The sequence below is a fragment of the Perca flavescens genome, chromosome 17 (assembly GCF_004354835.1).
Source record: "Perca flavescens isolate YP-PL-M2 chromosome 17, PFLA_1.0, whole genome shotgun sequence".
NCBI lineage: Eukaryota > Metazoa > Chordata > Actinopteri > Perciformes > Percidae > Perca > Perca flavescens.
Window position 1 is genome coordinate 17,743,635 of NC_041347.1, and position 10,634 is coordinate 17,754,268.

The window sequence follows — 10,634 nt, forward strand, 5'->3', positions numbered from 1 at the left end:
CTAAAATGACTAGGCTGCCCAAAGATAACCCTTTCAAGCTGTTAGATTTTCTGTCTTAATCCTTTGCAAACACTGCTCCTCATGGGAACCGAGAAATCGCCTAACTATTTCAGTAACAAAAATACACAAAAGTGTCCAGGAATTAATAACTAAATTCAAGGGTATCAAATCTAGTAGAAGTAGGTTGAGTAATCAGCTATGTCTGGAAAGAAAATTTACTCTTAACAAAAGTCTGATTTGATCACATCTGACAAGTCCACCCAGAAAGAAAACAGCAGAGCTGTGAAGTGGTCACTTACTGGGATGAAACAGCTGCTGGGCAAACAGGAAAGGAATACTTGAAAGCAGAGCACCTGGGTTCACAGAGTGTAGTCACACACATTCAGCATCCTTTCATGCACTTTCAGCATTCTGTATTCCTACAAACACACATACTGTGAGCAAGTATAGTGGACTTCACAGATTATCTTAAAATATTAGGTCTTAAAATCTTTTCATTCTGTTGAACTTTTTAACTAGAGAAAATGCAGGTTAGAGATAAATCAACTTGCTCTTTGTGCAGTTTCTCTTGTTCTGGGGAAACATGTCACTACCTTGGAAAGAACACAAATGTTATCATCACACTGGCAGACACTAGATACTATAGTGTCTAGGACTTGCTTTAAGATAAAAGGATTTTGTCAGAACTTGATTACATCTCCAGCACAGCGTGGACATCCAAAGTGAAATCCAAGCAAACTGAATCACTCGACCAAGATGAATCAGAATAGGAGAAAGAAAGCAATTTAAGACAAAAAAAATAAAAGAAAAAAGAATTGAGGACATATGACCAAACTCCACTCACAACCCCTCAGCTATGCAGATCTTGTTTTATCCTTACAGGCCCACTTCCTGTTTGCTGCACATGTTTTTATTCGGGAGGCCCCCTTTGCCACCCCACCCTGACCCAATGAGGACCACAGAAGGCTCCACAATGGAGACTGTGTGCCCTCTCTGAATGACAGACCTGTCCATACAAGCAACAAGGAACCCAGTCCCCTGCACCTTCACACGCACACGCACACACACACACACACACACACACACACAAGTGCATAACATGCTTTGTTGTCATCTCTTTTGGAAGCGGTGTTCCATGGTTTATAAGGCAGACAGACATGGAGAGGGATTTTTGTGATCAAACTTCAGATTATTGAGCAAGAATGTCTTTGTGCTGCTTTGATAATAAGAACCGTTGGATCTGTCTGGTCCCGTGCTGCCTTAATGATGACATGCATTTTATCACATTAGGTGTGATGAGCTGCTACTGTCCAAGAAGCTGATGAAAATGCTCATTAGTGTTTTCTTTCACTTATAATTGATTATTATTTTGCATGTTTACAGTATGTGAGTGTGTTTCAGTGTGCTCATGGATCATAAGCAGATGTATGAGCCCTAACTCATCACCTGGGATTGTTAATATTTACTGATAAGGAGATGCTTTCCTGAATAACGATGCATTTTGCATAATTGTCCCATTCTGTTGAGTGAAAAACACACATTATGTAACATGTTCAATTTCGATGTCAGGCCCATTGAGAGAGTAAATGAATAGTCAGTGAGATATAATGACTTACAGAAGCAAAGAGAACACTTGCAAATTAGAACAATGCCTTTTCTTAGGTGCTGTTAACTTTTTTTATCTATGTTTTAATGCATTATTTCAGCACTGGAGTGAATGTGTCTTTGTGTTGCTGCATGTGCTTGAGCACGTACCCCACAACCCAAATTCTCTCCTCTCCACTATGAGATTTATTGCAAAACAGCCCTGTGAGAGAGTACACATGCTCTGCCCAGTCTCTGTACTGCACCCTGACAATTACTGCTATATATACCGCTTCAAATGAGAGCCATGAACCGGCGTGATTATAGGGTGGAGCAGAAGCATAGAGGGAGGGGGTGGGGGGGAGAAACAAAAAAGTGAGGCGAGTTGAGAGAGAAGGGGAGAGAAGGACAACAGGCAATACAAGTGGAAGTGACTGAAGTCTGCTGTAAATTGCATTGTGCACTTTTCATAAATCACAGTGTATATGACACACTACGTTTTAGTCTGAATAGCTTCCTTTTCAAAAGAGTGAAATGGGAGAGATGAGATTAAAGGGATGAGAAGCATGCAGGGAATGAGCAGCATCTTCTCGACTTTGAAGATGATGACCTCTGTCAACATACTTCTCAATAAATCACACAGGAGAGCTACAAATGGCAGAATACTGTAAATGGCAGACTTAACAATAACATTTGGTAAAGAAGTGCTGCCCTCTTCTGGAAGTGAGGGAAACCAAATACATGGAACATGAATGAGAACTTGAAATTGAAAAAAAAAGTTACAAGAAGAGCTTTTACTCACTAAAAGAGTTAAGATTGAAATCGCTGTTCAGGAAATCTTGTATAAATTGTCCACAGTTGGAGATAACTGAGACAACATAGCAAATAAAGAAAGATTTCTGGAAGCCTGGCAAGAGAATAGACATTGAAGAAGAGAGTAATGTTTGACATAAACATCCTGGTAGGTGAAGACGCTTTCACAGGCTACAGTCAGTCTCTATACCTCTTCTCTATCAATCTCTCTCTCTTTCCCAGGGGCTGTCCAACACGAGCTGTCAGGGTACAATGGCGGACTCAAATGCACAACTCAGAGCAGGGAGTAAAGGTAAGTAGTTTATTGTCCAGAGAACAATCCAGACAAAGGTACAAAATAGGCAGGCAGTAGACGTGGTCAAAATACAAACAAAAAGTCCGATAACACTGGAACAAACAAACACTGGGAACAACGCTGAAGAGTGAGACACACAAGGTTCAACAACACACTGGCAGGGAACAAGTGAACACAGGTGAGTATAAATACACGGGGGAGGGGAAGACAACTAGACACAGGTGAACAACATTAGGGAGGAGACAGGTAATCACAAAAGGCGGGAAACAAACAAAGGCAGGAAGACAAGTGAAGTGAATGAAGACAAACAATGGATATCAAAATAAAACAGGAAGTCCATAAAAATGAGCAGAAAACACAATAACAGCGGGGCAGACGTGACATGAGCTTGTCACTTCAGCTGAGTGACAGCCTGCTGTCAGTCACGGGGCTGCCCTGACCATGCAGTCACCTCCGTCCTGGCTGTCTGGTGACATCAGGATAAAAGGCATCTAAAGAAAGACTGATAACACAGGAATTGATGTCACAGCGAAAATCCCCATGTATGATGTATATAGTGTAATGATGTAATAGATGCAGGTTGTTGCATAGCACAGGCCCCAGTGATGAGCCATTTACTAAATAGATCAATCTACCTAATAGGGTCATGAGACCATGGGCAAAGTGGTGAACTGGGAAGTGTTGAGGAGAGAATTGGCTGTTCTTTCAATCACCCCTCCATGAGCAGAAACCAACCCTGTGAGGGGGAACGCAGCAGGATCACATTACCCATGGACCAGTTTTCATCGTACAGAAACCCACGCTCTGCCTCACTCCAGCGGCTCGCATAATTGGAAGCATCTTGGCATGAAGATAGAGTCAAGGTGGCATATCAATGGGCGCGTACTCCAAGGGCATGCAGATAAGAAAAAGCTGCTTCTCTTAACAGGTCGTGTCCATGATAGGGTCACTGGCCCTTCCCAAAAAGACAGCAGGCTGAGTGTTGACTCACATACAAATAGCTATAGCTGATCAGTGGTGTGGAGCCTTGTTGTACAATTCACTCCCAGTGGCGCTCATCCCTAACGCCAACAAGAAAGTGTTTTGTTACCAAGCCTTGTCTCATTATGTATGCATGTGTAGCAGCACAGAATTCCTGCAGCTCAGGATAAAGAAGCCAAGTGATATTTTAACAGTGTCTTCATGCAACATGGCTGAAAATCAATTCTCATGAACAGTAATTTGCTCTGAAACTTTACTGCATTACACCAATAAGAGCACTTCAATGTGTCCGCGTTTAACCAGGGTTGGGCAGCATTTTTTTAAATCCCTAACACAACATCAAAGGGATACTCCAGTGATTTAGAGTTGGATTACATGACATTTTATGACTTGCAATGGATAGATTAAAAAAAAAAAAAAAAAGATCAAAGTCGATGCAGCAGAGGCAAAGACATCCATGTAGAAGGAAATGTTAGACCGTGACCAGCAACGAGAATGTTTACTTGAAAGCTGCCAAAGACGACATTATGTAGTACTCCTCAGTCCTCAGGAGTATTTTCTTTATTATGATATGGCAAATGTTTGTTTGTATATGCAAAATCTTATACAATATTCAAACTCGTGTTTCCTGCAATTAACTGTATTACATCAGATAAAATGTATCAAACATAAAACTAAAACTTCAATAACTGATAATATAATATTATAATTTGACCAGCTTTCAGTCATACATCGATTCAGACCTGTGTAGTACTTCTCATATGGCCGCGTTAAAAAAGGTCAGTTGCTCTTTCCCCCGCCTACTTGTTCTGTCTCAGCTAAGCATTCTCTATCGCCCTACTGCTTCCCGTCCTGCAACAGTATCCACTCCGCTCTACACCTTTTCCAGAAGCGAGACTTCTCCGCCTCTGCACAAATAAAACTGTGTGCCAAGCCGCATTAAGTCTGCATCCTTATCGCCCTTCTGACTTGAGACATTTTATGAGCGGGAGCCTTCAGCCCCCTCAGACTCCAACAACAAGAAGAAGCATGCTTTATGCACTGCTGCATCACAGGCACCACTGTTTATTGGACACCATTATCATTTAACTACATGTACACTACGAAAGGTCACATTTTTTAATTCAATTTATCACATCTCATTATGTGATATATTTGTAATGTAGCTTTAAAGCCATTCCTGGGCTTCAAGCTGGGGGCAGGTAGAATTAAGCAAAGTTGTGGTGAAGTTACACATAAACACAGCTGTATGTGTACCTAGTTGAAGTCCGGCTGTGGCCTCTGCTGCCGGCCTAAACCAGCTTCCTGGGCTCGCTAAAAGTTTCTGCCCACACAAACACTGACCACACCGGCCCTAGCTGTCTCTGAAATATGCTTATTGAGGAGAAAATGACTCAACAGCGTGCCGGAAATGTGTGCATATTTCCACAAATATCTTAATGTAAAAGTGTCAAATAATGTGAAAGTATCAAATTTAAAATCCAAAAGCCAGTGGCATGTTGTAGATATTGGTCAACGTGCTCCACCAGGACCACCATTCATTTCATGCTCCTACAAATTAAATGTTTGGTCTGATAATTTTTGCTTTTCAGTATTCATCCACTGTTGCCTGAATCAACTTGTACTCCTTTCAGCCGCATCGCTCCAGCTTGCACTCGACTACAGCATTAGTATATGCAAACCCTCATAATCATGCTTTGGTTTTGACTTAATTCTGCTCCACTAATCATAATAATTATAGATATTACAGTATCCTTGGTAATTACTGTAGAGCACTGGCTTCTATCTTTTAATGGATGCTTAAACAAACAGATTTCAGATAAGTTTGGGAAGAAAACTAATCTATGGCATCTGAGGGGAGATCAATCAGGTGAAGGGGTTGGGGTTGGGAGGGTGTAATAGGGTGGGGTTTAGTAATTAATACAGAATGCAGTAAGCGATGGAACCTGGCTCTTCCTTTTTTTCAATTTGCGTCCCTTTCATCCCTACACCCCTCCTTCTCTCTGTGCCTTTGCCATATTATTTATCTCCGCTGTCACACCATTGTTGTGATTATGGATGTCATGCAGCCGTAAAGCACTCCACGATCAATAGGCCTGAAATTAAACCAAAAAATGAATTTCCGCAGCGTCGGCCGCATGCACAGGAATTACCTTGCAGGAGAATGGCTGATTATCCCACTGAAGAGACAGGAGGGATAGTGTTTGACTGCGGCTGGCAGCCATGGCAGGGCGCGGACAGTTTTACTGTTTTTTTTTACAGCTACAGACCACGGAACACATGGCATATATGTTGAAAGTTTTTTAAACAAGCCCTCAAACACCAATTTTCTGAATTCTCAAACTGTGATAAGTTGACCTCATATGATCGACTCACAGGTAGGATTCAATATCCCATATAGATAGATTTTGTGCAGTATTTAGAATTAAGTGTCTGTTATATAACAAGTCTGTGTGGTTCATGATGACACAGGCCAACTAAGTGGATGATGTAGTCATTTCTTCCAGGCTCAGATCAATACACTATTAGGCATGATGAGATGAAAAAGTGCTCATTACTCCTTTCATCAGGTCATTTGGAGAAGCCTGCAGACCGGGACCGTTAGGAAAAACACAACAACACAATAATTAAATAAAAACATAATATTTAGGAGAAAGCTAATAATAACTATAGAAGGAAGAGAGCAGGTTTAATAGAAAGGTGCAGTAAAGATTTGCCTCCTGTATTCTGTGAAGTCATGTTCTAGTGAGTTTTATATCCCAAGTCGCTTGACATTTGCAGTATTTTTGGAAAGCAACACCTGCAGCTCTCTTTGTTCTGGGGACTGTCAATGTGCCCACTTTGCTATTTCTTGTCCACACCATCACTTGCTATTTATCCTCAGCAACTGAGAACTAGAGAGAGAGAGAGAGATAACACAGGGATATCAGGGGAAGTGTTGTCATGCTTTTAAAATACCTTGTGTAGCTTTCTTGCCTTCCAGCATCTTCACCTCTGCACATCACTCCACCGGAGATGGACGCATCCTTTTGTTTTTCACTCGTTTCCCTTGTCCCTCATTTAGAATCGATTTGCTATTAATGCCAGAGCATCACAGAGGGAGGGTGACAGGGGTTGAGGTGGCTGCAGCTGCTTGACAGGCTTCTTCATCTCCGAACAGGAAGTTTGGTTTACATCAGCCACGGGGCGGGAACTGTCATCAGGAGACATCAGGGCTAATGGGCTGGATTTATGCTGTCCTCTCCTCCTCTCAGTGTGGACCAAGTTTGAAGAAGCTTAAGTCACTGTTCTGTTATCTCTTCAGTTTTTTCTTCCATAGGTAATGATTAAGGTTTAGGGACAGAAAGCTGATGCAAGATATATGCTAAAAGACTTTTTTTTTAAAGCTATAGTTCCTATGATAAGCTGTGAAATCTGATATTAAATCCAGATATGACATGAATGCATTTATATAACATGGTCAAGTACTTCACCTGAAGTAAATTCTTTCTTTTCCCCTAACTTGACACGTCAAGACAAATTCCATTCATAACTCCTCCAAGGAGCCTGGTGCTGGGCAATAACCCACAGTTTGGTTTTCAAATCAATTTGACAAGTCCTCTGAGAATTGTAAACCAGTCGTAGAGAAAATAATGGCCTGACAGTCTGCATTAGCAGAAGAGATGTGACATCTAACAATGTGGCTCCTGGGTTTACAAAGAAACATCATGTTCTGTCACTTACGACATTGTGGTAAGATGTCAATAAATGTTAGCACTTTGAACACACAAGGAACAACCAAACCTGGAAGCAAAGCGTATTATAGTTCAATGCACCAGTAAAATCTAAAAGTGATGAAAACAGAATGTGACTTGTGCCCTGGTTTCACAGTTAGACTCAAAGGAAACAAAAGTGAAAAGATAAATTCTAGTAATTACAGTAATTATTTCTATGTAGATTAATTGAATTAACCCTGTATCAGCTCAAATTTTACAATATGTACATGAATCAACAGTATTTATCCTTCATGATGATTTCCTGTTGTATAATTCTTTTACTATTGCTTTCAATTCCTGCTTTTCCTCCTCACTCCATCTCTCCCCCATCCTCGTGAGCAGCGCAGTTTCTGAACTCATTCTCAACTATTTATTTGCTTTATTTCCTGAGATCAGCTATAAAGAACAAACACTATTAAGCCAGCCAATCAATAAGAGAACATCAGCGCTCTTATTCCCCCCCCCCCCCCCTCTCTCTGGAAAATAGATTTATATCTTCTGCCTGAGCAACATAAATCACATATTCATACATTAAATTAAAAATGTGATTGATAACAACGCAGAGAGTGTGTACAAAACCTCATGATGTAAAAAACAAATATTAGTTGGGGACTGCAGAGGGTGAAGAGACAAAAAAATAGTTTTTTTCAAGTGTAATTCTTCACAGTCTTGTGAGGACATCCAAGTTCAGTAGATGAGTTGTTGGTTTTAGGAAAGGGGAAAACTGACACTTGGGAAAACTGCAGCTACGGAAGCAGATCATGCAAATAATTATCAGCATCTAAACTCAAATATAAACTCAGTGTTACTGAACAGTTTTCACAAAAGAAACATTAGCTGTAAGAATAGCTAAAAGAATAACTTCAAGAGATATTTATCTTGACTTTAAAGGAGCTGGTCAGCTTCGAGCCTCTATCCTCCACATGTCATTCTGCAGGGCGAACTGCATGTGGAGAAACAGGTTCATTCACAAAGTGACACTTAATGGGATATATACAGATTGTGTCATGCATTACAGGGTTCAGTGGTTATAGGAGCATTCCAGAGAAGAGAGGCAGAGAAATATGGCAGCATCCATCAGAGGCTCGGCCAGAGAGGAAAAGGTGCAGGAAGAGAGAGGGGATGAGAGCTTGGGGTTGGGGGGCTGCCAAGGACATTTAAGAGAGCTGTCAGGGGAGGCTGATCTATGAAGGACCCTGTTGGCTAAACCTATATCCCAGCATGTGAAGATGTGTGTGTGAAAACCTGCGTGTGGAAATGTGTGTGTGTGTGTGTGTGTGTGTGTGTGTGTGTGTGTGTGTGTGTGTGTGTGTGTGTGTGTGTGTCTGTGTGTGTATGTATGCGCACACTATGGAAAGTGCATAGGTGCAGCCACAAAATCGTACACTGTAACACATGCGCTCACGCCCTAGAGGGTGATTATAGTAGAGTAGTCTCAGTGCACAGGTTCAAAGATTATCCACACAGAAAATGAAATGTTTTCAAATGTGTATTCTTACCATGAGATGAAACAAATTTAAAACTAGGTAAACAACAAGAGATGAACCGTTCAACTGCAAAAAAGTTTTCTGAAAAAAAGTATGTAATAAAACGTTTTTAGTTTCTTGCAGCAATGGCAAGTATGCATGAATCATAAATAAATGCATGGATAAATATTCACAATATTAAAGAAAGCTAATAAACCAGATACGGAATACAGGACATACATGTTAACATGTCACATAAAGTCCAACAATAAGGTTATCAATTCAAAAATATCGATTACATAACTTACATAACCACATTTTCAGACATTCATGTCTACAAAAAAACTCCTAAATTACTAATAAATCATAATGGTTGTAACCATTAAATCTAATTAAAAAGTCCATCTTGGGTAGATTATTTTTGGGGCATTTTTCCACCTTTAATGATAGGAAAGCAATGAAAGGAGGAGAGAGAGGGGGAAGACATGCAAGAAATCCTCCCAAGTCGGACTCAAACCCTGGACCTTCTGCGTCGAGGCATGAACCTCTGTACATGTGCCCCCGCTCTACCAACCCCCCGCTATCCTGGCCGCCATATCGGCTGCTTTTGAGACAAAGCAGACTTTAATATAATAGAAAATGGGATTCACTTTCCATTTCTCCCACAACAAACAGCTCACACAATCTATTTTCCTCCACAATATTTTGTAATCTGCCAACCTCAAATAGAGAAAGGAATACCACTTCTTAAAAGTGCTCGCTATAAGGATCTTTGGTTACATTTAAAAGGGCGCTCCCCAAATTTCACATTTCCCGCAGATACAGGAGTCTAAAATAAAATAGAGACAGCTTTTGCAGGAATTATGTCCCTTCTGTTGTTTTGTCAACCCAAAAAAAAAATGCTTTAATTTTGTGCTATTTGAGAGTGTGGAAATATATATTCTTAAAAGAATTAAATCTGAAAAACTGCATTTCTTTGTGGAGAATTCAAGCTTCACATATAATAACAAATCAATGATAATACATTCTGGATCTAGCAGCTCCAGGAAGCTGACTCTTCCTCAGCTATATGTAAGTCTGTATGTAGCCAGCAGGCCTGTTAGCCAGAGGAGTGAATGCCAGGCAACCCTGCCAGAGGGGACGCAGCATTGGGACCATTACTAAAGCTTAATGATATGAGAAGTGTTCTCCTATCCACCACGGCGGGGATTCATCATGATGCTGTAGCACTATACATCTTTCAACAGCCCTTAAAGAGGAAAGGGGACATTTCTTCATGCTGTAGTAAAAACCCCTCCCTTCCCCATTCTTCCCTTGAGCTTTTTACATTCCTCATCTTCACTAAAAGACTCTATTTTAAGATCATTGCGTTTAAGGAGGGAGGGGTGGCTTAACCTTGGTGACAGGTGAGGGTGAAATAAGGTAGTGAGAAGCACTGGATGAGTGTGTGTAGACCAGAGAGTCCCAAACCTCAACATCTTGTCTGGGATTTGTCCCAGTGTGCCCCGAGGGAAGGAATACAATTCACTCTCCGCCTCAAAGTCACACTATACACTGTCACTGGCTCCAGCTGAGTGCTGATAGATGTTGCTGTGTCCCCTCATAAATAAAAACACTTTGGTCCCTGCTGTGAGAGACTGTATATCAGGGTGTAAATAGCTGAAGGTATCAAGCGCTGCAGTACGTCAAGCCCACAGGATTTTTCTCTTTCTCTAACCCTTCACATTTTGTGTTGGAGAA